Source organism: Phaenicophaeus curvirostris, chromosome 23 (genome assembly GCF_032191515.1).
Source record: "Phaenicophaeus curvirostris isolate KB17595 chromosome 23, BPBGC_Pcur_1.0, whole genome shotgun sequence".
Lineage (NCBI taxonomy): Eukaryota > Metazoa > Chordata > Aves > Cuculiformes > Cuculidae > Phaenicophaeus > Phaenicophaeus curvirostris.
The window spans coordinates 3,532,477-3,548,970 of NC_091414.1; the positions used below are offsets into that span (position 1 = coordinate 3,532,477).

General features: G+C 49.6%; 1 protein-coding gene across 3 annotated transcripts in view; it reads right to left on the reverse strand.

Moving 5' to 3' along the window:
• PHACTR4 (phosphatase and actin regulator 4) overlaps positions 1 to 16,494 on the reverse strand; it is a 73,147-nt gene that overhangs the window by 28,437 nt on the left and 28,216 nt on the right. The window lies entirely within an intron of this gene.

Below are 16,494 nucleotides of genomic sequence, written 5' to 3' on the forward strand. Positions count from 1 at the left end.
GCGGAGGAGCAAATAACGCTCTCCTCCCTCGCGCAGAATATATGGATGTTCCCGAAAGCGTTGCTCTTCGCAGCCTCCCACCACCACCAGGCATCTCCGTGCTTGGAAGAGGAGCCGGTGCTTCTGCCTGGTCAGCCCCAGCAGTCAGGCTTCCAAGTACTTTTGCTTCTCATTGTGGGCAATTAACGCACTGATTCACAAGCAGCTCCACCTCATTTAAGAGTCTTCCCTTTGAAATAAAGAAAAAGCCATTTGAAAGCCATTTAAACACACTGTCATCTGGCAGGGACTCACAAAGTTCGGTGATGAAGGCTTGAAGACTTCTCCAAGTCTGTAAATCAGCTGTCCAGCTTGGAAGGAGGTCTGGAAAAACTATCCCTACATCAGGGAATGCTACAGAATGCTAAACACCGCATCTAGACTTGCCTGACTTCCAAGGAGATTAAAGCCCCTGCATTTCAGATTGCACTTACTGCAGACTCGGAGCGTACAAAGCTCTGCTGCAGAACAGATGAGACATGGAAGGTCGTTAAAGCACAGGAGAACAATCATCTGCCTGACCCATTATTTCTACGTTCGTAAAACGCGAAACATAAGCTTATATTATAATGAAAGAGATTTAAATGCAGTTAAATTCAGAGCAGCTGCAGTCCAGGAGTGCAGATGACAGCTACTCGGGTTCTGGTACTGCACAGTAACTCACCAGGCTGTGAAAAGGGAATCATGCAATGAAGAACTTTCACGTTCCTGTAACGTTGATCAGGCCTTTATGAACCACCACAGACAGAATAACAAGACTATTTGGCAAAGGCACTGGTAATAAAGTTTGTACCAGAAGCGTATTTGCTTCCGAAACGCAGGGCTGCGGCGCTCACAGAGTGGAGATACTAATCTGCATTTCAAATGGCAACGGGTTTGGACTTGAAACATCCTTTAGGAGTTGGAAGGGTGAATGAATCATGGAATGGTTTGGGTTGGAAGGGACCTTAAAGCCCATTCAGTTCTACCCTCCTGCCAAGGGCAGGGACACCTCCTACTGGATCAGGGTGCTCAAAGCTCCATCCAACCTGGCCTTGAACAGGCATCCATGGCAGGATGGGCTTTGAGGTCCCTTCCAACCCAAACCATTCCATGACTCTATGAAATTCCATGATTCTATGAGCCTTTACTCCTCAGGGAGAGGAGACGTTCATGAGAAGGAAGAGTTTGGAATGGCAAAGAGCTTTCTCCAGGAACACACAAAGGGATATGTATGACAGACTGTTCAGTATTTTCTTCTAAAAATGTAGTAACCAAGAAAACCTAGTCAAGGGACAATTTCATAGGGTTTCAGAAGAGTCCAGTGGCTAAAACAACACAATGTGACCGGTTATGGCTAGTGAACAGCTCCGGGGAGAATCACTTTCCTCTGAAGTTTCATTTCCTCTTCATCCAGAGCAGCATCCCATTTAAAACCCAGCATTCAAATGTTAATGGTCTGTTTGTGTACGTTGTGAAAGGAGCTCTTCTAGATCGTTTCACTTCATCTAATGAAACCCATAATGAGCCCAAATATTAGCTCCCCTAATAATGGCACTGCTGGTTCACATTTCAGCTCACACCAACGTGAAACACCACATTCATCTGCAGTGACTCAGACATTTATGTTCCATGATTCAGCCACAGGACTCACATTATCCCATCCGTGCAGACGGAGCTATTTAAAACCAGTGGCACTGGTCCTTTTCCTTCAGAGCCCACCCACAACAGTCAGCAGCAGCTATGGGATGTTTGAAGCTCTCTCCTTGCTGGAGATGTCCCCACCTGAACTAACAATGCCCATGGTACTGTTTCACCAGGAGGATTGGCAGAGAGAACATAAAGCAGCAGCAGATGACTCTAGCTGAGTCTCACCACAACCTGTTTGCCAGCAACTCTCAGTGGCTTTGGCATGATGAGAATATGAAATAAAATATATTATATGGAATTATGGAATGGTTTGGGTCGGAAGGGACCTCAAAACTCATCCAGTTCCAACTCCCTGCCATGGGCAGGGACATCTCCCACTGGATCAGGGGCTCCAAGCCCCATCCAACCTGGCCTTGAACCCCTCCAGGGATGGGGCAGCCACCACTGCTCTGGGCAACCAAGCTGCTCTAGGGTCTCCCTGGAGCCTTCTCTTCTCCAGGCTGAACAACCCCAACCCTCTCAGCCTGTCCTCATATGGGAGGTGCTCCCATCCTTGGATCATCTCCATGGCCTCCTCTGGACCCGTTCCAACAGGTCCATCTCCTTCTTATGCTGAGAATTCCAGAACCGGACACAGAGCTCCACGTGAGGTCTCACAAGACAGGAGCAGAGGGGGAGAATCCCTTCCCTCACCCTGCTGGTCCTCCACAGGGCTGCTCTCAATCACACCTGTATTGAAGCCATGGGCTGCACCACGATCTGTTCGCTAGCAACTCTTCAGTGGCTTTGGTTGAACAAGAATATGAAATAAAACACATGTGACCATTTCTGGACCATCATCTGAAAAAAGAGCGCGTGGAAGAGTTATGAACCATAGCAGCAGAGCGAGGGGAAGCAAGTGGGCAGGGAGCCGGGTAGTCAGTCTGAGAGGCCACAAGCCAACACAACGTGACGCTCTTCCTCTCTCCCTGCATGGTCTTAAACGTCAGTCCGATCCCCGGTGTGGAAATGGAAAATGGTTTATTTATAAGCCAGCTGGCACCGCATTGTTCAGGTTCTGCGTGCTTTGATGGAAGGGCGCTGGTTCGGATGAGACAGAAAAGTGAGGTAACGGCTCCTTAAACCACATGATTTCCTCCACGCTTCCTGTGACATTTCCAAGAGGGAAACTCCTATTTCCCAGAGCATTCCAGTCACTTTGTCCCCACCGTTTAGCCAGGAGAGTGACAGCAGGTGCTCCATCTCGGAAAGCAAAGGGCAGCGGAGCTCTGTGGCTTGGTGCCACCAAGAGCGTGTGCTGGGGGGAGAAGGTGAGCCACCCATGGCCTACGGCAGCCCGGATTTCAATCAGGATGGAACACAGCTGGAGGAAGAGCCTCTGCCAACAACCTGACTGACAGCACATTCAGGCTCATGTTTAGGAATTATGGAATGGTTTGGGTTGGAAGGGACCTCAAAGCCCATCCAGTTCCACCCCTGCCATGGGCAGGGACACCTCCCGCTGGATCAGGGGCTCCAAGCCCCATCCAACCTGGCCTTGGATACCTCCAGGGCTGGGGCAGCCACCACTGCTCTGGGCAACCTGGGCCAGGGCCTCCCCACCCTCACAGCAAAACATTTCTCCTTAAGATCTCATCTCAATCTCCCATCTCTCAGTTTAAAAGGGAAAATAAAGCTGAGGATGTGCTCCTGGAGAGCTTGGTGATCGCAACAGCGTGTGGAAGACAAGGAATTGCTTAATTATCACTAGGACTAGGCTAATGAAAATTGTGTTGGAGGTTTTGGGGCCAAGAGGAGCTTCAGGCCAAAATATACCATGATGCAAATGTTGGGGTTGTCCCATGCAGGGCCAGGAGTTGGACTTGATCCTTGTGGATCTCTTCCAACTCAGGCCATTCTATGATTCTATGATCAGAATCTATGATCCTCCAGCCTTGTTTCCAGTGGAGGAGGCACAACTTTCAAGGAGAGCACATCTTAGCCAGCGCTGAAACCGCATCATCTTCGGTGCCACCTCCTCACTCACTTTAATTACAACACAGGCAAAATATTTTGTTGTTTACCAGCAAGGGAACGCTCAGGAATGTAACCCTGACAAAATTAAAGATTCAGTCACATCTTGGCTAACTAGATCGCTGCGGTGATTCACGGCTCTGCCATCTCAAGGCAAGGGAACCTCCAAAGCTAACAAACTACTTTTTGGAGCACCTTGAAGCAGCATTAAAAGAAAGCCTGGTCAGAAGCCAAAGAAGCGCGGATACACGACACATTCCAGCAAAGCATCAGCGTATTCCCAACAGTGCAGCACTTGGAGGCAGGATAGCCATCTGCCACTCGCAACTATATTATTAGGAACACATTAAGCAAAAACACAGAAGAAAGTTACATTAATTATTCCATTGTTTAGGGAAGAAGCAGGCAGAACATTTAGCTTAACTCTTGTTTAACCCGGTTCCCATAGCAGAATGAAGATACTTGGGGAAGAACCTATAAACTGACACCACCTCAGGCTTCCCATCACATAACACTGGAGATAAAGAATGACAAACCTAACAGAGCTTCAGCACAAATAAGAAGATTCTTCTCCTTTCAAACCACTACAGAGGATGTGCTTTTAGGACTGGCACAGCATATGGATAGAGTGCTCTTCCCAGGTGACGGCTGCAGTCTGGCTGTGCCAGACAGAATGGTTTGGGTCGGAAGGGACCTCAAAGCCCATCCAGTCCCACCCCTGCCATAGGCAGGGACACCTCCCACTGGATCAGGGGCTCCAAGCCCCATCCAACCTGGCCTTGAACCCCTCCAGGGATGGGGCAGCCACCACTGCTCTGGGCAACCTGGGCCAGGGCCTCCCCACCCTCCTAAGATCTCTTCTTCCTAAGATCTCATCTCAATCTCCCCTCTTTCAGCTCAAAACCCTTCCCCCTCATCCTATCCCTTCCCTCCCTGATCAAGAGCCCCTCCCCAGCTTTCCTGGAGCCCCTTTCAGCACTGGAAGCTGCTCTAAGGTCTCCCTGGAGCCTTCTCTTCCCCAGGCTGAACATGTTCCATGTTAATGAGCTTAGTGGACAAACCTAACTCACACAAGGCTTCACAGCTTCAGATACAGATCAAATAAAATAACAAGTCCTTCTGTGGCACCAACAGAACGGTGGCCGGGCCCTGTGCAGTGCTACACTGGAGATGGCAAACCAACAGCCAGAAGAGCAGTAAAGAGCAAACCTTTACAACAAGATTAAATTGAAATGAACCCTCAGATGCAGTTGTATTTAACTCTGGAAGCTACTCCGCGATGGTCAAGGTCCACAGGCTAGTGTCCTGCTCCAATTCATTAAAAGACTCATGATCCCAAATTTCTCTTCCTACCTCCAATTCTTCATAGAATAGTTTGGTTGGAGAAGACCTTTGAGATCATCAAGTCGACTACTGAGCCACATCCCTGAGACAAGATGACAAGGTATGTCCTGAGCTGAAATCCTCTCTGCCCACGTGCTTGCAGGGAAGAAAGGCAGCAAGATTGTTACATAAAAGTCCTCTTTCCTCTTTTTAACATATCACAAAACCCCAGCAAGTGCACTCGCTGTTTGTATCTGAAGATGAAATTGCAGCCAAACACTTTAGCATTTCCTCCACCTCCCTGAAGGGCTCTGCTGCACCAAGGAGCCAAATTATCCTTCATCACCTACAGCTCTTTGGTCCTAAGCAATATTTTTCCCCAAATTACTGCACAAAGCCAGTGCCAAGCACCCTACCGGCCTTCACCCGCTTGGCTCTGCCCAGCGAGCCGTACAAAAGCGCCTTGGTTCGGCTTCTGGGTGCACCCAGCTTCCCCACCGCACCTGCTCCGCTGTAATTATCGACGAGGCTAGAAGCTCCTTATTAAAATGCAAGGCAAGTTTGGCACACAGTCTCAGCTTCTGATCATCTCGAGCAGATACGTCTGGAAGAGAACCCAAATTCCCAGCCAAAGGTCAGAAATTAAAAGAACTGGCTGATAGATTAGGCTTGAAGCACTTCGATTCAGCAAGAAAAGCACTTTTTTTGCACCACACAACTGAAAACTTTCATGAAATTTCAAGTTTTATACCACAGGTTCAGATTCACACAAAAACATAAGGTTTAAAAGCTTCCTTGTGTTTTTAACAAGCCATTCCGACCCGAGCAAAGCTGACAGGTAATTACAGGTCTGACCTCCCTCGATTGCACAAATCTGCCTTTTGAAACAATGCGGATAAATATTTGCCCAATACGAGACGACAGCTCCAAGAGGAACCATTCCAGTTTATCCACTTTGTGATTCATGTCGATACAAGCTTTATTCTCTATTTAAGGAACGAGATAAGGCTTAGGAAGTTCACCCAGCTAAATGTGTCTCATAGCTCCACCACGGACCACCCTAAACACATCCAGACCATGGGTCACACCCAGACAAGAGCCACGGGCAAAACTGCAAGCGAATCGCAACCTCAATTTGCCAAGTATTAACTGTTGCTCACACACTGAGGTGGAAAAGCCCTCTAAGCTCATCCAGTCCAACCATCAGCCCAACCCCACCGTGCCTACTAAGTGCCATGGCCACATGGTTTTTGAACCCCTCCAGGGATGGAGACTCCACCACTGCCCTGGGCTGCCTCTGCCAGGGCTTCACTGCTCTTTTGGTAAAGAAATCTTTCCTAATATCCAATCCAACCTTCCCCTGGCACAACCTGAAGCCATTTCCTCTCCTCCTATAGCTTGTTACTTGGGAGAAGAGACCAACACCCACCTCACCACAACCTCCTTTCTGGGAGCTGCAGAGGGTGATGAGGTCTCCCCTTCAGCCTTCTCTTCTGCAGAATAAACAGCCCCAGGGCTCTCAGCTGCTCCCAGAAACCCTGGGCTCCAGCCTCTCGATGTCCTTGTAGCAAGGGGTCCAAAACTGAATCCAGAATTCATGGTGCAGCCTCACCAGTGCTGACTCCAGGGTCAGGATCCCTTCCTGGCTCCTGCTGGCCACCCCGTGGCTGATCCAAGCCAGGATGCTGTTGGCCTTCTTGGCCACCTGAGCACACTACTGGCTCATGTTCGGCTGCTGCCGACCAGCACCTCCAGGTCTTTTTCCACCACGCAGCTTTCCAGCCGCTCTTCCCCAAGGCTGGGGTCGTTGTAGCCCAAGGGCAGGACCTGGTACTGAGCCTTGGTGAATCCCATCCCACTGACCTTGGCCCATAGATCATCGATCCAACCTTGTGCAGGTCCCTCTGCAGAGCCTTCCTGCTCTCCAGCAGATCCACACTCCCACCCAGTTTGGTGTCATCTGTAAACTGAGGGAACACTCGATCCCATCATCCAGGTCATGGATAAAGATATTAAACAGAGCTGGCCCCAACCCTGAGCCCTGGGGACACCGCTTGTGATCGGCTCTGAATGGATTTAACTCTGTTCATCAGACACCAGCATTAACTGGCATCCCAAACCAGGGCACAAAAAGCAGATGTGACCACTGCAAACTGGCAGCTTAACATCCCGAGACATCTAGAGATCAGCTACCCAAACCCAAAGGCTGTTTACGCATCACTCTGACTCACCGAGCTATGGGACAATGCCATGGCAATTGTTTACAGCATCAAGGCTGCTTCAGAGAATTAAAGGAAACATCGAGAGATGAGATAACACCACCAGCTCGGAAGGTACAGCTAACCATAACCTTGTAAAAAGCTGATCCTCCCAGAGCTGCTCCCTCTCCAGCAAATGCAACCCTTCGCACATTCCCAGAATACTCTTCTCACATAATTCAGAATCATGGAATGGTTTGGGTTGGAAGGGACCTCAAAGCCCATCCAGTTCCAACCTCTGCCACGGGCAGGGACACCTCCCACTGGATCAGGGGCTCCAAGCCCCATCCTGCCTGGCCTTGAACCCCTCCAGGGATGGGGCAGCCATCACTTCCCTGGGCAACCTGTTCCAGGGCCTCCCCCACCCTCACGTTAAAGAAATTCTCCCTTATGTCTCGCCTAAATCTGCCCCTCTCCAGTTTATCCCCATTGCCCCTGATCCTATCACTCCAAACCTTTGGGAACAGTCCCTCCTCAGCTTTCTTGTTGCCCCTTCAGGTACTGGAAGGTAAGATCTCCTCAGAGCCTTCTCTTCTCCAGGCTGAACAACCCCAACTCTCTCAGCCTGGCCTCGTACGGGAAGTGCCCCAGTCCTCGGATCATTTTTGTAGCCTCCGCTGGACCCGTTCCAACAGCTCCATCTCCTTCTTACGTTGAGGATTCCAGAACTGGGCACAATACTCCAGATGAGCTCTCACAAGAGAGGAACAGAGGGGCAGAATCCCCTCCCTCCCTGCTGGTCACACTGCTTTTGATGTAGCCCAGGACACGGTTGCGCTGTGAATGCACATTGTTGGCTCATGTCGATCAACCACCACCCCAAGCCCTTCTCCTCAGGGCTGTTCTCAACCACATCATCCCCCATCCTGTACTGAAACCAGGGATTGTCCTGACCCAGGTGTCTGAATACAGTCTAAATCTCCCCTTCCTTAGTTTAAAACCATTACTTCTTGGTTTCTTTCCTTCTTTTGGGGAGCTTTCATCTCGTTGCCCTCCTCCTGCAGTTGTTGAGCACCAGCAATGCCCTTTTTTAGGAGAAAGCAGCATCACATCCAAAACAGTGACCGAAACCCTTTTCTGAGACTATCAAATAACACTCCTGTCTGCTCTCACTTGGCACGGCTGCCCGTGGGGCTGCAGACAGTCCCGAGCACGGCAGCAGGCACCGCAGGTGAGAGGAAACAGGGATAAATCGCAACAGATAAATCGAAACAGGGCTGTTTCTGCCAGGAGGAGCTTTGACCGTGGCCCAGGGCGACCACTTTGGTCCATCAGGAGTGGCGTGGAAGCTGCCAGCTCAAACACCAGCAGCCGCCTGCTTGAACAGCTGTGAGCTCTGCAGGGGCGAGCTCCTCAAATATTTACCTACCTTCTCAGACACATTTTGCAGCGTAAGAGTTATAGAGCATTGCTATTTCAACTATGTCAGCTAACGAGCTTACGGCCAGCCCACGAGGGCTTGTGTGAGCTCCAGTCCCACCATCACCTGCGATGCAGATAACACCAAGTCAGTGGGCCAGGCAGAGCAGCGCGATTCATAGAATCATGGAATCATTAGGGTTGGGAAAGACCTCTAAGCTCAGTCCAACCATCAGCACGACCCCACCATGCCTACTGAAACCATGTCTCAAAGTGCCAGGTCTACATGTTTTTTTTAACCCTCCAAGGATGGAGATTCCACCACTGGTGGAATCATCTCCGCTCCTTCAGTGGTGGCGCCCGGACATTTCAACTGAAACCTCAGCTGGTCCAAACCCCCTTGGCTACACCAGCCCCCATCATCTTTGAGGCAGCCTGGACATGAGTTGTTAGCAATGCTGAAGCCCATTTCTGCTGGAAAGGAGCTTCCAAAGCCATTCTCACTTTCATCAAGAGAGTAAAAAACCCATAAAACCTCACAAAGAAATCTGCAGTTCTTAACACAATTCAGACCAGCCTTAAAACAAAAATAACCGAAGCGTGGAAACTCAAAGCTGACCGACTCTTTAATGGAACTTTCCCATATTTATGGAAATTTCTGGTTTGGCACAAACCCCTCTGCCCATGCAGTGAGTGTTGGAGAAATCACTTCTTTAGTGATGTCGAAATAAGCCTGGTTTATTGTGAATTGAGCCTCTGGCTACAGAGGAGAGAAAAAAAGATGTTTTCCTTGCCTTTGAAACTCAAATTCTGACCAGGGGGGTGTCTCTGCTGCTGGCACAACAGGCGTTGGTCTGAGTTCTGTCCATAACTGCCTTGCCCTTCTGCAATTGAGGACCTGACCTCAACTGGCAGCAACAAAACCATTGCTCCAGCTCATGGCAAACCCTGCACTGAAGTCGGGCCAGTAGACCTGGAGGTCTGTGGACCTCCAAGAAAGCAATCCCATCTACAACAGACACCGGTGAGTCGCTGAAGGTGCATTAGGCACAGGAACTCAGATCCCTGATGCCAGGAAGGCATGACGAAGGGAAGTCTCCTTTGATACTCGTCCTTGTTCTTCAGTTCTTTTCCTAAACATTTATTTTAGGGATAGGCTCCAGGGATCTCTGCTGCAGAGGAATGAACGGCTTTGTGAGGTCACGCAGTGCTCGTTAGCAAACTCTGTTTTAAAAGACAAAAAATCCTGCACCCCAGCCACCACCTCCCCAAGCCACATCTATGAAGATGGATTGATACTCTCATCCTGGACTCAGTGCTGGTGAGGCTGCACCTCAAATCTTGGGTTCAGGTTTGGGCCCCACAGTACATGAAGGACATCGAGGAGCTGGAGCGCATCCAGAGAAGGGGAACAGAGCTGGGGAAGGACCTGGAGAACAAGAGTTATGAGGAGCGGCTGAGGGACCTGGGGTTGTTTAGCCTGGAGGAGGATGAGGGGAGACCTCACAGCTCTCTGCTGTTCCTGAAAGGAGGTTGTGGTGAGGTGGGTGCTGGGCTCTTCTCCCAAGTAACAAGGGACAGGATGAGGAAATGGCCTCAAATTGCACCAGAGGAGGTTTAGAATGGCTATTAGGAGAAATTTCTTCACTGCAAGGGTGGCCCACAAAGCAGTGCAGAGGCTCCCAGGAAGGGGGGTTTAAATCCCCAGAGGTTTTTAAAAGCTGAGCAGGCAAGGTGCTCAGGGTTTAGTAATGGACAGGTAGAGTTGGACTTGATGATCTCAAAGGTCTTTTCCAACCAACCAATTCTATGATTCTGAAACAAGAAGCAGCCTTGAACAGCTCAGGAGCATCAAGGGTGCCAGAGCGACTCGTGTAATCCCATTATGGAGTTATCCAGAGCAAGCAGTTTGCTCAATATTTGTGAGATAACAGGATTAACTCCGTGTTCAACATCATTTCAGCCTAATAATTGCAGAATCACTCCTAAGGCCCTAATGTCATTGATTCTACAGGGGATTCTCATCACCCCCCCACCAGCCCCAGCTTTGAAAGCCCGTTCATTAGCGTCAGCATCTTAAGTTAATTACTTCGAGATATTTTTCCTTTCCTCCCCAAAGCAAAGTGTAATTTAGCCCCTGAAATTCTGCTTGAGCAGAATAAACTCCTGCTTCCCCTCCAGAAAGGGACGATGTCCCCTTTCCTAATCACCACCACCATCTCCATGGTCTAATGCCAAGATCAAAGAATGGGGAGACAGGTTTTTTTTGTCATTTTGGTTGAATTTCAACAAATATCATCCCTAGTTAAAGTTCCCTCAGTGATCATGGCTCAGATGTCCTAACTCTGCCTTCCTGAGATGGGGAGAGGGTGTTCATCCATCCTTCGAGAGTCATGGAAGGGTTAGGGTTGGAAGGGACCTCAAAGTTCATCCAGCTGCACCCTCTGCCATGGGCAGGGACACCTCCCACTGGATCAGGTTGCTCCAAACCCCATCCAACCTGGCCTTGAACCCCTCCAAGCAGGCTGGGCTGCAGCACAATTTTCTTCCTACCCAAGTCACTGTTATCGCTTGTCCCATCACAGCTGGATGGGTTCAACCTGTAAAAAACCTGTGCAAGATCTCTGGTTTCTTATTGCGCTCAAGTGTTTCAGGAGACAAAAGACACCTTTAGAAATCAGGGTCAGGCTCATTTTCAAGACAAATGAGAAAGAAACAGATAAAAGCAGTGACGTCAATGGTGAACAACAGGCGACTGCTGGGAACCGGGTTGCAGATGGGCACCAGCCCTGCAGCCCCGAGAGGCAGCGCTGTTGGGCCGAAGGCTCAGCAAACACTATTTATGACTTGCGAGGGCAGCATTGTGAATGAGAACATTCATCATTGTGATTTTCAAAGCCAGGTTCGCCGCTGAGCCTGGACACATCACTCCTGTGTGAACTAAGAAAAACAGACATAACCAAAATCACTGCATTTATACCCAACCCACTTACCTCTGGTTCCAGGTAGGCTCCTCTTAGAATCACAGTATAGTTTGGGTTAGAAGGGACATTAAAGATCACCCACCTCCAACCCCACTGCCATGGGCAGGGACACCTCCCACTGGATCAGGTTGCTCCAAGCCCCATCAAACCTGGCCTTGAACACCTCCAGCAGCCACTACTTCCCTGAGCAACCTGTTCCAGGGTCTCACCACTCTGATCATGAAGAAACTCCTCCTTATGTCTAGTCTAAATCTGCCCCTCTCCAGTTTATACCCATTCCCCCTCGTCCTACCATTACAGGTCTCTGTAAACAGCCCCTCCTTAGCTTTCTTGTAGCCCCTTCAGGTACTAGAAGGTTGCTACAAGGTCTCCTCAAAGTCTTCTCCAGGCTGAAGAAGCCCAACTCTCTCAGCCTGTTCTCCTACGGGAGGTGCTCCAGCCCTTGGATCATCTTTGTAGCCTCGTCTGGACCCGTTCCACCAGCTCCATTTCCTTATGTTGAGGATTCCAGAACTGGACATAATCCTCCAGATGAGGTCTCAAAACTCTTCTATCCCCAACACCAAACAAACCAGCTACTAAAATCCTTGCACATACTTTACAGGTAGCAACGTTCCAGAGAATGAGGGGAATTTAAGGTCCAACAAGTTGGAAATGGAAACGAGACACTCTGGAAACCTGACCCTTCCACTCTGTGCCCCACTTACTGAACCACAGTAACTCCACGCTCACTGTTTCATAGTCAGTCAGCCTGAATCATCCGGAGGATTGATTACATGTCCTACAAGGTCTTATCTCTCAATACAAGGAATAAGATCATCCAATTCAATCAGGAAGCACTTCAGCCAATATTTTTCACTCAACATCAACCTTTGCTGCTATCTCGCTCCAGCCAGCCTGGATGCTGACACAGTTCATTCATTCCCAGCACATCCACAGCTTAGCCACTAAACCACAAAACTAACCTCTGCTCCCCTCCAGGCAGAGCTCTCTGTCCAGACTGCATGGCCATTCACTCTAATAGCTTTAAAAGTCACTCGAAATGAGGTGCCACAGAATCACAAGGTCTCTGGCGGGTCAGCAAATAATCTCTGTAACACACTGGGCTTGTAGCTCAGGAGGAGAAGGCAGCAGGACTTCAGACACCTACCCAAACCATACAGGGCTTGGGTCACAGGGGAATTATTTGGTATTTATTCCCTCCAATGCCAAACCAACCAGTAGGAGGGGAGCTGATCTGAATCACCTGCAAATACAGCAGGAAAGAACAGCACCAGCATCCCATTAAGTGCCCCGAGCACCTCACAGCACTCAACACAGTAATTGCACTAAGAACTAGAACATCCATTACATATTTAAGAACAAAAGGCTGCCAGGATAACATCCCAAAGCATTTCCCTACCTTGTCAAGTGCACTCAACTCATTTGCAACAACGCTTTCAGGTAGGTGCTGCGCTGCACCTTGTTTAAAAGTCAAACGGTCTCCACTGAGATCAGCTCAAGCCTCCGGTAAATCTGACTAAGGAACAGTAGGATTTTGCCTCTGTGCATGCTTGCAAATTAGCATCCATCAACTGTAATTAAACGTTTCATCTCGGGCACTTTGACCACTTTGGCTCCTTTTTATTGCATTGCACAAAGCGGTTCCAGTGCTGTACACAACACACAGGAGCTCATAAGGGAATCACAGCTTCTGTGCCTTCCTGCAAGAAAAACCTCTTCTTCTGTTCCAGAACAGGCATCATAAAGAGATTTCCAGTGGCTGGTGACCATCAACTGCTCTTCCCATGCAGACTTCAGAGCTGTGTGACAGCAAAGCACCTCGCCACTGCGATGCTCTCTGACTCTGCAGATCAGAAACAGAAAACAACAGCTGCCATCTCCGACAGCCCAGTTTAAACCACGAACCATATCAAACACTTCAGTTCGACACAAAAAAATGCACATTTAACAAGGTTTCCCTCAATGCTGTGGAGGAGTTTAAGCGCCCATCCTGGCAGCTGCCTCGAAGCAGCCGGTTTCCCGTTGAAACTTAGTCATCACAAGGGGATTCCCATAAGCTGGTTCTGAGCATCGCAGCGAGCTGCAGAACCCCTGGATCAGAGCCTGCCCTTCCACCCCAGCCCCTCAGCAAATGCAAAGAACCAACCAAAGCGCCCTCCACGTCACCCACTCCCTTCCTGCCCCTACTTGGACCCTTCCCTCTTTGAAGGCGTTACCCAAAGCATCAAAACTCCTGGAAATCTAAAGCCTTGTTAGGTTTCTGAGGAACAGAAAGCAGAGCAGCACCTCTTTCCCCCTCAACTCTGACACCCTGTGGCAGTCCCTGTCAGATCAGAGGGAGGTGCAGGCAGCTTCCCACGCAGGCAGCTCCAGTCACAGAATCATAGAATAGTTTGGGTTGGAAGGACCTTAAAGATCATCTAGCTCCAACCGCACTGCGGTGGGCAGGGACACCTCCCACTGGATCAGGCTGCCCAAGGTCCCATCCAACCTCGCAAGTCCTCATCTCTGCCAGCAATCCCCGATCCACTCCGGAGACGCACGATGTGAACTCATACCCGCGACCTCTCTCCTTAGGTTCAAACTAACAACCTACAGGCAAGATATTTTACAGCCTCACAGCCACTCCCTCAGCTTTCACTGCTGCTAAACACAAAAGCCTTCATAAACAAAGGAACAGCGTCACTCAGCAGACACCTTTGAAGCCGAAAACCGATTTTCCCGAGCAGGTTTTGTTTTCTCCTAACAGACTTCACACATCTGCAGCCTTCTGTTCTCTTCTACGTGTACCCGGTGCCTTCCCAGAGAGGATGGGGAGCCTCGTGGGTCTTGGAAAGCAGCATCATCGAAGGGTCCTGGTGCAGCGCAGGAGATCCCACATGCACATTCCACATACCAGCCAGATGAAACCCAAGCATCATTTCCAGATCCCAAGGCAGCAGCCTGATAGAACGCAGCAATTAAAGCATCTCTGGGAGAGGTCATGCCCACCATTCCTTTACTACTGCATCCCTCTCCCTTCTGACCACTGGTCTGCTAAAAGGCAGCGATGCCACCACCTGCTTGGACAATCGTGCCCTGGAAGAGCTTGATACGTCATTTTGATCTCAAAATTCCTTTCAGACAGCAGGGCTGCTAGGCAGTTGGCAGCGACGGGTGTGCATTAACAGGTATGGCTTCTCCAGGCATGTTTTGAACCAGGAGTGATCTAAAAAGCCTGGGACCTGGGCACAAGCGATGATCACATCCTTTTTACCCCGTGATGGCTTTGCATCTCTAAGGATCTAAAGGTTTTGGTGTCATTCTCAGGGATGAAAATGGGGAACTGAGTAGCGAGCCGTGCACCTTGCCAGGAACAAGTAGCAGAGTTGGTGGCACAAGAAGCAAGGACTCACATTTCTGTCGTTTCCTCCTCTCAGACTATATTTGGAGTCTCAGTCTCTAAAAGCAGCAGATCCATATCACACTGGTTTCCTTACGAGGCACATAGCCCAGAAGTCAGCAGAGATGCTAAAACAAATTACTTCTTTGTTTGCACAAAGGTTAAGGGCTCAGAGTATTTCCTATTTTTAGTCAGAAAAGGATTGGAAAAAAGTAGCACAGCAGGAGATAACGGGGATGAAAGTCAACGGGGATGAAAGTCAGCCTCAAATAATGAAAGAACTGCAGAAGATCCTTAAAACATCCATAAACTTAGTATTTTGTGTGCTCTTCTAAAAGAGCTGCTTTGGGAAAGAGCCTGTGTGTACAGAGGCTGTAATACTTCACCAATTCCTCAAAACGCTTCACAGTTGTCCCACAGAGACTCAGACCTTTTAGAGAAGCTGCTACAAGGTTCATAGCTCAATACCTGCAGAGGAAGCACGAGGCCGCAAGGAGAAACTGTAAAGAGAGCACTGAGGCACAGGAGGTCAAAGGACCCAAGAGCAAACACTTCCCAAGAAGAAAGGAATTGCCACGCTGCCTCCACAGCAACTCATGAATAATTAGTTCAAACACCGCTGGGCAAGCAAACTGTGGGGCTGCTTCCACGTTAGGTGAAGCCAACAGCACAGGAGAGCTTTCAAGGAACCACAGGCACAAGGGGAGGCTCGCCCTGCGAAGCACAACATTCCCACTTCTTCAGTGCTTTGCTTTTTAAGATCATAGTACAGAATCACAGAAAAGTTTGGGTTGGAAGTGAACTCAAAGCCCATCCATGTCCACCCCCTGCCATGGGCAGGGACACCTCCCACTGCATCAGGTCGCTCCAAGCCCCATCCAGTCTGGCCCCTTTCACCACTGGAAGCTGCTCTAAGGTTTCCTCGCAGCCTTCTCTTCTCCAGGCTGAACAAGCTCAACTCTCTCAGCCTGTCCTCATAGCAGAGGTGCTCCAGCCCTTGGATCATCTTCGTGGCCTCCTCTGGACTCGCTCCAACAGCTCCGTGTCCTTCCTGTGCTGAGGACTCCAGAACTGGATGCAGGGCTCCAAGGTGAGGTCTCAAGACAGCAGAGCAGAGTGGTGGAATCCCCTCCCTCCCCCTGCTGGCCACACTGCTTTGGATGCAGATCCCAGGCTTACAGGCAGATGAAGCATTTTGATAGGAATGGTTGGACTCGATGATCCGGTGGGTCTCTTCCAACCTGGTTATTCTATGATTCTATGAAACGCTGGACAAGACGATAATTCCTTGACTAAAGAAAAGGCTCAAACCTAGCTCCTATCATGCCAAGATAAGCGAGAGGTCTTTGGGAGGGGGTCTGGACAAAGACAGCGTGGGCAGTAGATGGAACAGCAGAAATAGGCTGTGAAAATAGAGCGTGATCCTTCACCTGCACCACAGGAAGGATCTGAAGAGGGGAAAGGCATTCCAGTGCCATTTCAGCACATCACTTGTGTAGGTGGC